This window comes from Centrocercus urophasianus, unplaced genomic scaffold (genome assembly GCF_019232065.1).
Source record: "Centrocercus urophasianus isolate 14NV4802_14NV808 unplaced genomic scaffold, USGS_Curo_1.0 seq_11, whole genome shotgun sequence".
NCBI classification, from domain to species: domain Eukaryota; kingdom Metazoa; phylum Chordata; class Aves; order Galliformes; family Phasianidae; genus Centrocercus; species Centrocercus urophasianus.
In genome coordinates this window covers 24,970,272-24,983,554 of record NW_024884253.1, presented here as the reverse complement: position 1 = coordinate 24,983,554, position 13,283 = coordinate 24,970,272, and positions in this window count along the sequence as shown.

Sequence of the window (13,283 nt, the reverse complement as noted above, 5' to 3'; positions counted from 1 at the left end):
GGGAGAATTAGTATTTCTATATTAGATTTGGCCACATCTAATAAACCAGGGCAGAGAGGGAAATTAGTATTTCTATATTAGATTTGGCCACATCTAATAAATCAGAAGATCTGTCATCCAATCAACACCAAGTCACATATTTTTACTGTTTTAACTGAAATTCTACATGAAAACAACTTTTCTCAAAGTTAGCTCTCCTTAAATACCTTGCAGCAAAATCTGGTAAAGTGTGGTGGTAACACAGACTGGCACGCTAAGGATAGCACTGCCATTTTCATTAGTAGCTCTTACTCCATTAGGAGGCAACAGATTGGAATAGCTAAATTAGCAAAGCATGGTTTGAAGGGAGAAAGTTTCTTTTCAGCCAACTCATGTAACTGGAAATGAAAAAAAAAAACAAAACAAAACAACCACAAATAGGTACTCAGGGAAAAATGACAATTTCCAGTGTAGCACAGATCGAAAAAAAAAAATAGCAGTGAGTTTCATTCTGGATTATATTAGTGATGTAGACATTCTGAAAGAAAAGATACTGATATCTGTAGAGAACAGGAAAGTTTAAGAAGGGAAGAACGGGATGAGTGGGAAAGAAAAAAAATAAAGAACAGCAGAACCTCGATGAGTTTGTTGGCAGATAGAGATGGTAAAGCTAAGAGGTACAATAATACAATAGCTCTGCTCTTTAAAGCCCATCAGAATTAAAACTTTTATTTCTAGATTCATCCTCTGAAGGTGCTTCATGTCTTCCTTCAGAATTAGAAGCAGCTTAGAGGTGCTGTGTTCTTTCTGTGAAGAATGCTTATTCTTTAAGATTTCACATCATACTATTCATAAAAATTCAGTTATCTTGACACTGGAACAGGTTGCCCAGTGATGTTGTGGATCCCTCTTCCTGCAAGCATTCAAGGCAAGGCTGGGTGGGGTTTTGAAGAGCCTGGTCTGAAGGGAGGTGTCCCTGCCTATAGCAGGGCTTAGAAATAGATGATCTTACAGGTCCCTTCTAACCCAAACCATTCTGTAATTCTATGATTCATTCCAAGATCTCAATTTTACCTGAGGAATAAGAGGTTGATGAAATGAAATTAAAATGAAAGACAATTCAGTGATAAATGCTCTATTTGTTAAAATATACTGAAGCGAGTGAAATAACAAAGGCAAACTGAAACTGAGTGACTTTGTGGGTTCAGATGCTAATGGAAATTATTTGCTGTATTCCAACTGGGAGGTTACCTCATAATATCTCAGTGACAAGTTTACATGGCACTCACTAAGGGGTATAACTACTGCTGCAGAACTCATACAGGTACCCAGAACCATTGATTAGAATTTAGCATAGGTACTGCAGTATCAGGCTGAAGTCACCATACTTAACTCACTCATACTTTCCAGTAAGATCTATGAAGCATTTCCTAACCTATTGCAGATTTGTGTTCTTTCCTTCTTGAAGCAATTTTAATATAGAACCTGATTCCCGAAAATATCCTGTGAAGTCCTATTAACCCTGCAAGAGACTGACAGCACGGAGAAGTCAATACTTCCAACATCTGGTCTGTGGTCCCTGCTTGAGGGGTCACATTACTTCCCTTCAAGCATTACGATGAAAGGATGGGAGTCATATTTAGCTATTGGTTCTTGAGTCATAGGGAAGTCACGATGTTACAATACCAATTTTACTCTGTAGGAAGGATGGAGTGGTACCTTTCTCAATAGTTTTGGTGCTTTCATTCAGGAAATCCCAACTCTCTGAGATGAAAAATCATCATTCTTAAATACAAAGTTAGTTTTCCACACAGTGCCGGATATCCTGTAGTGAAGATATCCTGTGGAAGCAGGATGAACTTGGAAGAAATGGGGTGAACACTGAGTCTGTTTAACTGCATCTTGGGTTTAACCTTTACAAAATACTGCAGTTTACAGAATGCTTCCAGTGGGCTACATGGAAACAATCAGTACTTGGCAGCATATTATTGGGAAATTATCTAAGTAACCTGCATGTAATAGAGAATATTGATGAAACTATAATGACAAGGATTTTGAAACCAGTGCTCCTTAATATTAGCTTCACAAGGAATATATTATAATTAGCTCTTTTTTTTTTTTTTTATTTTTTTTTTTTTTTTTTTTAGAAAAACAAACAACATAAAAGAGAATCTATTTGTTACAGGACTCCAACTTTGAACATTTGAATCAATGTGAAAACATAGTATTCCTGACTTTCTAAAAATAAAAATTGACATTTAACAGCCCCCAACACTTTTCCACAGAGGAGATTGTTATAGATTCAACATCCCGTGCACACAGTTCTAATTAGAATTAGGAACAAAATGTACCTTTCCCTCTGAAAATACATTGCATTAAACTGTTTTCAAATACATAAGATCATGTCACTATAATTGTTTACAGTGCAGAAATACTTGCTTTGCTATTCTGTACTTCAAAGTGATTTTTCCAGCTGAGAGCATTGGTTGTAAATCATCAGCAGATTTCTTGTATGGAAAAACTGTCATACAGCAAATAGAATAACACTGGTAAGGTATAAATGATGATGCAATCTGTTTAACAAAGTGAAAAGAAAATGATATTTAGATCTGTATATGCACCATAGGAGGCTTTTTGCATTTCCATTTGTTTAGAAACTGAGGGGAATTTTTCATCTGAGGATAAAAAGTCCTGTTTTCAGACCTCAGCATTCCATGATGGGTCCAATTTGAAAGTTAAGTGCAAAAGATTTTTCCACAAAAAAAAAAAGAAAAAAAACTTTGTAAAATATTTTCATTGATACGTTAGCACTTCTTTTCACTAATCAATGTATTTTTCATACACCATTTCTGCACTGAGAAGTAGCCAAGTAAAGTGGCTGAAAATTGCCATCTAGTGGCTTTGCAGTGAGTATCTCATGCTGGGTGATGGCACAATAGTGCAGTCTTAAGAGCACAAGTGGTTCTGGTACAGTCCTTTTCAGGCTACAACAGAAAAGATTAGGAAGTTGACAGGAGAAAGCAGCACATTCTCCCTTAATTTTTTGTGCTATATCAGATTCATGGGTTTTCATTTGAAGCAGCAGAGAAATTTCCACTTATAGAAAGTCACTTCAAAAGCACTGACCTTTCATAGAATGCATCGCTAAACAGATCATGCTTATGGTTTTAACAGTTACTCGTGTATACAGTTAGCTCTGTTTGTTATCTACATACATGCTTGCATATTGCTGTATACCTATGTGTGTGTGTGTATCAACATGTCATCCATCATGTTACTTTTTTGGACTTGGCACTCTGTAAATAATTCTACACGCATTTCCTAGCAGCACAGTTGAATGTTAGTGGTCAAAGACACTAAAATTATTGCTATAAAGCTGGTTTCTGTATCTACTTCCCTGTTGTTTTTGTTCTTGAACTCTATTTCTACACGATGTTTTGTATAAGACAGAAAAGCCCTGGCTTGTATTCCCTTCTCCTTCAGATGAGTTATTCCTGATATGGCCATCCCAATTCACTCACATTGTAACCTAGATGTAGCTGTTTTTTTCCTCTCTTCTTGTTAGTGTACTGTCATCCTAAATCTGGGAGAAAACAAAACAAAACAAAACAAAACAAAAACAAAACAAATCAAACCAAAACAAAACCCCATCTTTTCCTTCTTATTCCATTAGGAACTGGCATCTCCTAAAATAGATTTATTGCATGCGGGTTTTGTGAAATGGAGGTGGCAGCACACCGAACCACTCCAGTTATAACTGCATTTCCTAGCATTTTGAAAGCTGGAGGACTTTCCAGTTCCTGAGGATAATAATGAGAGGAGGGGAATGCAAAATAAGAAACAGAAGAAAGGTTTCTGGGAACAGCATCACTGAAGAGTCTAATGAAGGAGCCTGAAGATTCCAAGTTAAATATGAAGGTCTTGAATCAGACTTTCATCTACTAAATCTACTTGTGTTTTGTCTGTTATTACACATATGTTATGCATATATTAAGTCTCAATAAACAGAGATATGGCTGACAACTAATTGCTAACATGTTTATCATGGGTGTCTGAAGAGGGCTGACTGCACTGAATAACAATGAGAAATTTTGATTCATATATGAAGAGAATAATCAATCTTGTTCCAAAATTTGGTGATGTTCAAAAACATTGAATTACTATTCTTTCAAGTGCATATGCACACTTTACAAGAGCATGGAATGGCCCACATAATAAAAATCTACAGATTTGAATATGTGGGGTATGTGATTCCAAAAAAATAAACTTTTTTTTTTTTCCTGTAACCCATCATATGCTATTTATATACTTCACTTTTATGCATTTTCATGTACTTCACATGCTGTGAATTTTCTTGAAAATATGCCAAATCAAAGCTAAAATAATGATGTTCTTCATATGAGATCTGACGGTTTTGCGCATCCCAACTGAATTTAATCTAGAGTTCACATCCTGTAAAAGATAAAGCTGCATATACTGTGTATGATGTGACAAATGCTTCTTGTCATAACAGAGGGACTTGAGACATCTCTGTCAGCCAGCTGAGTTTCCTGTTCCCACAGTGGTTGAAGTGAACCTGATTATGAACCATTTTGCAACAGAAGGGGGTGCTCAGTCATTTTCTGCTTTGTAGTTGAATGTCAGTATTTACACACTGAACTTCCATATGAGAAGACAACAGTACAGAAAATAATTTGTCTAGTTTAAAATAATTACACTTATAACTGAATGGAACAGCACAGAGAGATAACTCCTGTGAGAGAAAACTTCCAAAGGTTACGTGATGGCTATATTCAAACTACAGAGGTACAGCATCTTTCTTTTCTCTGATACCTAATTCTGAGCATCTTATGATATATGCAGGTCTCTCTAAAAGTAATGTCTCCTATTTATTTCCGTGCAAACAACATATACAGAGCAGAATAGCACTATTTGATAGAGCAAATTCTCAGCTACAAGACACTATTTTTCAACACATTCACCACCCTTAGCTGATTTGCGCAGATGAGATTATCAAGACATTCTTCATTTTGTGCTGTGACAGCTGTTCATGGCCATCCAGAACATGGCTTGTCTTCCACATTGCTGTCACCACAGCGGAAACCCCTCAGTGTGCTCACATCCATTGTTTGGTCTTCATAAACATTCAGTAAGTGTTGATGAATGTCGCTGGCTGCCGTGTTTTGTGCATGGAGGAATTCAATGACACATCTTTGCTTCATCCGCGCTTTCCCATTGTCAGACTGTCTCTTCTGTTGCCATCCGTTACATGGCAACAAAATGTAACAGGATATTGGTGGGAAGGTTCACCCTCTGCTGCGATACCACCAACATCTGCCTGTGACACTGTGGGCCAACATAATAGCGTAGAAATCATTACTTTCAGAGAAGACATTGCGTACGAAATTCAATGTATGACCTCTTGACAAGATGAACTGTGATAATTTCCCCATCACCACTACCTTGTTTCCTCATACATTTTTAAGTACTCAGCATTCCTCTCAATGACCTAGGTTGAAAAAGATATTGAACGTAATTCAGATTTATGACATGAGAAGAAAAAAATCACAAAAAACACACGCAAAAAGTCCTTAAATTCTAATGTATACAAGTCAATCTTAAAATTGGAGATATTTTTACTTGGCTCAAGGAATTAAAACTTGAATCAGCTCAGCTGACTGGTTTTTGTGTTCTTTGTGACAAAAGAAAAGAAAGATTTTAATTGATAAAAATTAGATGTCACTGGATTTGTGATATGACTAACACCATCAATGAAGCGTTACCTGTTAAGCCAGATTACTTATCTCAATAGGTCTCTGAACAAAATTTCCTAATTTGCTGATGGCAATAGGAAATAGGTCATTATTGTCTTGACCACTGGGAGAGATTTGCAAGGAAGCCCTTAGAAATATCAAGGAAAAGCTGAATTCCCTTTTTCTTTTTTTTTAGAGATCCCCTTCTTCAGTGGTTGGGGAAGGATGTGCCTTCCACACTGCTGAATGGGTTGTCTTGGAGTCACACAATTCCAGATCTGGGAACATCTGTGTCACAGCAGACAAAACAAATAAATTTGTTGCTTTATCTTGTAGAATAGCATACTTCATCTCTACCTGTCTGAATGTCACTCTTGTATGAAATTAAAATGTATCTATGAAAAGCTAGATATTCCCTTCTGTTCAAAGGGGAAAATAGCAGAGAGAAATTCATTCACAAAAATATATGATCTGCTCCAAAATGCACCTTCATATGTTACCTACTAACAGATATGGACAGCATATCCCATGACAGTGATGGCTTTGAAAACTTGGGGCAACTATGAATTAGAATTTCTAAAAAAGATCATCTGGAAATAAACGGAAGCAACATCAGCCACATTGCCACAGTCAGATGCATTTGTCTCCTGGTATCATAAAGCCTTTACAAATTACTTGAATCCTGCAGCCTTTCATGATTATGGAGATAATGAAGAGCTCTTTCTGATTTGGATACAGACACATGCTTTTTGTGAGTCTTTGGTAAAATGAAGAAAATAAACTAAAAAAAGAGAACAAACCTTTCGCCTCCCCCCCAAAAAGCCCTGGTGCTTCTACAGCATCTTGGGTGCAGGGTCTCTCTACTTTTCAACAGCTATAGAAAATGAGAAATAAACAAACAAACAAACAAACGAATGAATGAATGAATAAATAAACAGGAGATAATCATTGTTAGTATCACTATTGACATCTGTCGAAAGAAGTCACGTAGAAATTGCTACAGCTGAAGATAGATCCAAAATTCAGATATAATTGAAGGCTGGTTGTTTCTACTGTCTACATTTGGCAATTCTTTTGGGTGACAGTCTCTATTAAGTCGAGCCCAAAGACACATATTACCTATTTCTACCTCATGCAATATGGAGGCATCCAATGCATTGGTGTTTTTGCATTATCCTTCCCCCCTCACTCTCCAAGAATCAGGTGAAAAACATGTTCTAAGTAAAATAGAACCTCACTGACCTGTAAAAATTGCTGAGAGTGAATAGTGACAACTGTTATTCACTCACATATCAAATACTTGTATCTTTAAGACAGCACAACAATATAGGAAATACTGTAAATTATGTCCAGGCAGCATGAAATTACTGTAGAAGTTGTTTCATAGAAAATAAGACGTTCTTCCAATAACTCTGAAAGAAAAGAAGAGGGAAAACTATCTTCATGTTTCTAAAAAGCTGTTGAATAGTTTTGCACCACATGTTCCTCTTTTTTAGAAAAAAAAAAAACTTCTTCCAAGCTCTTCTAACACATAACACACTACCCCCAGAGAAATCTGCTTCTGCTTTCCAAAAAATATAAGTACTGAACAGAAACGTCACATTGAAAAGTTACTGAGAGCTGTTTTAAATATCCCAATCTGAAAACCAGCGCAGATATTTTCACCTCCATATGAAATTAAGTATGTAGAAAGCATATCTCAGTGGTCACAGAAAAACCTCCGCCTCTTTCTCCTGAGGAGGAAGAAATGCAAGTAGAATATTTGCAAGCATTTAAGGCTGATAAATTGTTTCAACAAGAATACTACCACTGGCTCTCTTGGATGCAAGAGTGGGAGAGAATCAGAAATACTTAGGGGTCCACTCTGGAACTCTGGCAACCAAAATTGTTGTGGCACTACCAAGAGCTAGAGGGTAATCTGAACAGCAGCTCTTGTTTCTGTTGCCAAAAAAAAAAGCATCAGAGAATGCAGTGTTGAGAGGTTCAACTACAGAACATTGAAAGCAGTAAAATCTAAGGTAGTCTTGTGAATTGGCAAGGAAGAAGGGACGTGAAACAGAAGATGAGAATTGCAGGAAGCAAACACAAGCAGAAAGAAATTAAAAAAAAATCTGAAAGGAAAAAACAGTCCTTTCCTATATATATCTGCATCTACAACACCATATTTTCATCCCTTTTTCACTTTATAGACATATATCCAAGAAAATAATCATCATGTTGTTGATTATATCTTATGGTAGCCAATGAGCCACAAATCTGTCCACTTTCTAACCAACTTCAGCTCTGCTCTTGTTTCTCCCCCAGCCTTGGTGATGCGTCATTGTAACCTTGGCTACAGGGCAGTTATTGATTCAAAATCCAAATACAGTGCGAATCCAAATACAGTGCGAGAGAATTTTACTGCACAAGAGGGTTACTGTGACTGACCTGAGCAGCCACTGTTTCTAGCAAAGGCAAAATTCAAGTATTTGATCACCTTGTACTAAAGTCCAGTGTTTCCCTGTATTTGTTCATGAACTTGCAACTAAGTCGAAACAACAAGGTACATGCAAGACACCGTTCTATTGGTGTGGCACAAATATAGTACTGGAAAAGCATGAAACCGGGTTGATGTCTTTTCCCATTGCCAGAGAAATAAGAGCAGTATAAAAATCACAAAACTAAGAAAACCACCCATGCCACCAACGCCACCACTGCATTTACACAGCAGTAGCATGGACAGAACTTCTTCGCATCCATCATGTTCTGCAGTTTAGCTCATCCCACCTACTGCCATCGTGACTGATGCTCACATATTTTTCTCCAAGCCTTTTGTTATTTCATCTTAATGTCATTGTAATGGTAGCTCTCACTCTCAGTGAAATGGTGTACTGCTAGTCAAAAACAGTGGTCTGAATTAAAACTTTGGCTCAGATGAATTATTTCTTAAGAAGAAAAAACCCTGGATATAGTTATTTTTCAGCATACCTACAGTTAAAAAATATAAGGACATACTTTTAATCATGTTTCAAGACTTTTTCACAAGCACACAGCTTGTGAAATAGTCTATACACAAACTTATAGGAATAACCTCTTATACAGTTATTTGTACTTCGAGTGGAGTGGGTGGATGCAAAGCAATACCCAAGCAAAGCAAGAGCATTTTACTTGAGTGTGAGCAATGAGCAGCAGTGAGTCATGCTCATGAGAGCTGGTTTCAATCCCTTCCAGGCACGAGCTGCTTTTCACCACTCCCAGCAGTGCTGTCTGTACAACTTTTTACCAACAGGAGCACAGGCTGGGTGCCTTTTCAGTAAATCACCTGTGGAGGAGGATTTGTGGGTATTTACCCTTATTTTATGTCTTCCTCTGTAGGCTTTCTTCTTGGCTCAGTAAGACTTAGAACTGAGGGAATACAATTTTCATGAATTTTTCTCCATGATGTAATGTTTTAACAGCCAGGTCCTCCAAACTAGAAATACTTCAAAGTTTATCAACAGTGGATCTCAGTTGGGAATTTCACATCCATTGAAAAGGATACAGACATTTCTCAGTGTGTTCTGATCTGAATATTTTGAGATATTCACACAACAATTTTCTCTGTTATTAAAATCTGATTTCTTCTGGGGACCGGTTGCATTCATAGCTATCAATGAAAAAAGTGCATGTTTTTATACTTTTAAATTTTAATATTTTGATGATAAATTGGGCTCTAACTACTACAGAAGGTTTTGCTTTTCTATGTTGAAGAAATGAGGCACTGTTCTTAATTAATTTGGAAGGTTCTTATTTTACATGATAAAGACTTCATACCATGTATGGAAATAGTATGTAAAAGATCTTTCACAAGAATACATGCTTAATGTGTGATATTACTGAACATTTTATAATTAATGGAAATTACCTCCCTGGAAGCATTCAAGGCCAGGCTGGATGGGGCTTTGAGCAACCTGGTCTGGCTGGGAGATATCCCTGCCTATAGCAGGGGTTTGGAACTAGATGATCTGAAAGGTCCTTTCCAACCCAAACCATTCTATGGTTCTGTGAAAATATTAGTGCAGAGGAAAGGAATCCTCATTTAATAATATCAAATGCGGACAAACCTCACTTGTACAAAATGGCTTACATAGTCAGTTTGGATCTGAACCGAAGAAATGAGAAAGACTTTAAATGCCGTCCTTTGACACCTCACTCATGTTGTCAGTTGCTCTTCTAACCCACATTCAAAAGAAAATTATTAAAGCATAGTCATAGACTCATAGAATCGTAGAGTGGTTTGGGTTGGAAGGGACAAATAACTAGGATCACCTAGTTCCAACCCCCTGCTATAAGCAGGGACATCTCTCTCTAGACCAGGTTGCTCACAGCCCCATCCAGCCCGGCCTTGAATGCTGCCAGGGAAGGGGCATCCACAGCCTAGCTGGGCAACCTGTTCCAATGTCTCACCATCCTCTCAGTAAAGAATTTCTTCCTAATATCTAGTCTAAATCTACACTCTTCCAGATTAAAGCCATTACCACTCATCCTGTCACTATCTGCCCTTATAAAAGTCCCTCTCCAGCTTTCCTGTAGGCCCCCTTCAGATACTGGAAGGCTGCTATAAGGTCACTCACAGCCTTCTCTTCTCCAGGCTGAAGAGCCCCAACTCTCTCAGCCTGTCCTCATAGCAGAGGAAGAGCTGGGGCTTTTAAGTATTTTAAGTATTTTCAGTAGAGACTTTATTTTATTCCACTTTTAATTCTTGTTTAATTGTTGTCCTTGACTTGAAAAAGAAGTAAACAGAATATATATGCACATGTAATCTCTTAATATGAAATACAATTTTAATATAATAATATTGAAAATGTAAAAATATATTAGGAAAACAAAGAATAACCCTTAGAGGAAACAAACAAACAAAACAAAAGATAAAAATAAATCACAACAAAACCCTAAAAACAAAACAAAAAAAATCCACACACACACACACAAAAAAAACCAAAACAACTATTTTTGTTTTTGTAACAGCAAAAAATACGCACTTGCTATTAACAAATGGACATTGACAATGCCTTATATTTAACATGAAATTATTAAAAGAGAATGTTTGCTGAGGAAAACTTTTATGTTCTGGTAGTGCTTCCATAAAGGAAAAAAAATAACCAATAATGTTCAGAGCAGTAATATCATTATCAAGAAACAGGAGCTGGGACTATGCCAAATTGTTTGACAGTGGTAGCAAGAATATGCCCTAAAGCTTATTCTGTGATGAAGAACATTTATCATACTTATTCAGATATGATGTAGGAGATAAAAGAATTTTGGTAATATTATTTTTACTCTCTACCACCCTCCAGAAAACAATCTGGATCTCGGCTTCCATGTATATTTGGGTATTGATGATATCCAGGTGCAGACTTCAGTGTGCTTCTGCACGTCTTTGTGAGGCCACATTTGAGTGAAAACACTGTTTGTGCTTTGAACTTCATAGTCAGGCAAGTGTGTAGCTACCCTAATAGAAAAGCATTTTAGAAGATAAGAATTAATATAGAGGATTAAATGATAAATAAAAAAAGGCTAACAGATAACAGATAATATTCAAAATGATTCAAAAATTTAAATTCATTCACAAATTTTGTCTTTGGTCAGCACAGTTTCAGAAGAGTTTACTCTAGACAACCCAAATAAGAAAAAGGTACGTTAAAAATATCCATAGATCTCACTTTGCAGAGCCAGACATTGAGAGAAAACAATGCTTAGGCAGGAAAATAGTGCGAAGGTTTTGTTGAGGAGCTCCTACTCTGCGGTGCTTCTGAGCTTCTAGTCAGAAATCTATTTATGAGGTCCATTTCTGATTCAAGTAGCCCAGGTGTTTCCAAAATGGGATGTACAAAGTGTGAGAACACTGAAAACTCTGTAGTTTTCATACATTAAAAAAACCTCTAGACGTACTGCAAGTATGTCTATGTTCAAAATTTCTCTACCTCAAACTGATGCTATGTCTTACCTATTCCAAGCTCATGCGCAGTTTCTAAGCACTTGCAAGCAGGATTTTTTCAAATATTAAAAATATTTAAAGCACTTTATTTTGTACAGAGCGAGGACCTCTGGTATGCTGCCTAGAAGCATGCTTAGTAGCCTTTATCTCACTTCTGATGTCACTTTTTTAGGATTCAGTGTGTACACCAGTATTTGGAAATACCAGCCAGTAATAGGGTTGGCATATCTTGAATCTGAAATAGTCTATCAATGCACTAGCTGGTCTACAGATACCGGAAGTATTTCATTACTACGTGTTTTCTCCTCACACATTTGTAATGAGCTAGCTCTTAATATCAGCTAATCATAACCTTAAATAATGATAACAGGTTAAAATGTGTAAGGAACATTTCTGTGTATATGTTGTTTGCACTGTGCTTGTAAAAAGAATCTCAGTGAATGGTGAATTCAACTCTTGAGAATTTACATGCAAAGAAATGATTTTGAAAAATTACTAGCAAGTTCTACCAACATCCTGTCCTGCACAAGAAAGTTATCACAACAAAAGACATGCTCTATGTATACAGGCATCTGTAACAGTTATTCTGATTATGTAAAATGGCTTATGCAATAAAGAAAACTAATAAGCCTTAAAATTTAACAACCTGATTGTGAATCTTTGCTAATTAAATTTTGCAAACTGCTGCCCACTAATGAGCACACAAGCTGATTTAGTAGAATTAGTCCTTTGTATTCGACAGAATAATATATCCTGCTTTGTACTGCGGGGACAAAAGAGAAGTGTTGTCAGGGAGCTGCCTGCCTACACACACAAACACTCTCTATAGAAATTGCCATGTTGCTGGAAGCATGGAGGAATGCTACTGTGAAAACACAGGAAACCCAAGCCAAGATTTGACATAGCTAAATACAATTATCTGACACTTTCATTCAGATTTGAGAGTGGTGTTTCAAAAGCCACTGTTGTTACTGCCAGCTAAAAGCCCCTATGGCATTCTTTATGATTATTAGTGGAACAGAAATTAAATGGCAACTGACCCGTACCATGTTCACAGGAGTCACATGTTCCAGAGACCCAGATACTGCATCTGCATCACTGTGTGATGAATGTCACGTACATTCCAATTAGGATTTGCTTTGAAGAGCCAGTGGAGATGAATGAAGGAATTTTGATGAAACTTCTTAAATTAGGCCACATCAAGAATAAACAGTCTTCTTTTCTGCTTAAAACTACTTATGATTGGTTTGTAGGCTTCTTTTCTAGGAAGAAGACAAATGATGATGTAATGTTTAATACACAGAAATACAGAAGTCCAAAATACTCAGTGTTCTTGTTGAAAGAAAATATATGGAATATATGGAATATAGGAATTATAATGTTGTGTTCCCCCAGTATCTGGGACTATCCCAGATACTGAAGAACCACAACAATGCAATTTTTAATATGCAGTAGCATAACATCAGACAACATAAATCTGCTAACAGAATTAGTCAAGAAGAACATTGTTCCTTCAGTGGAATATTCTTATTTCATATTTGCAAAATATTACTGCACTGTCACCCATGGTGTTTTAAGACAAAGCCAGGACGACG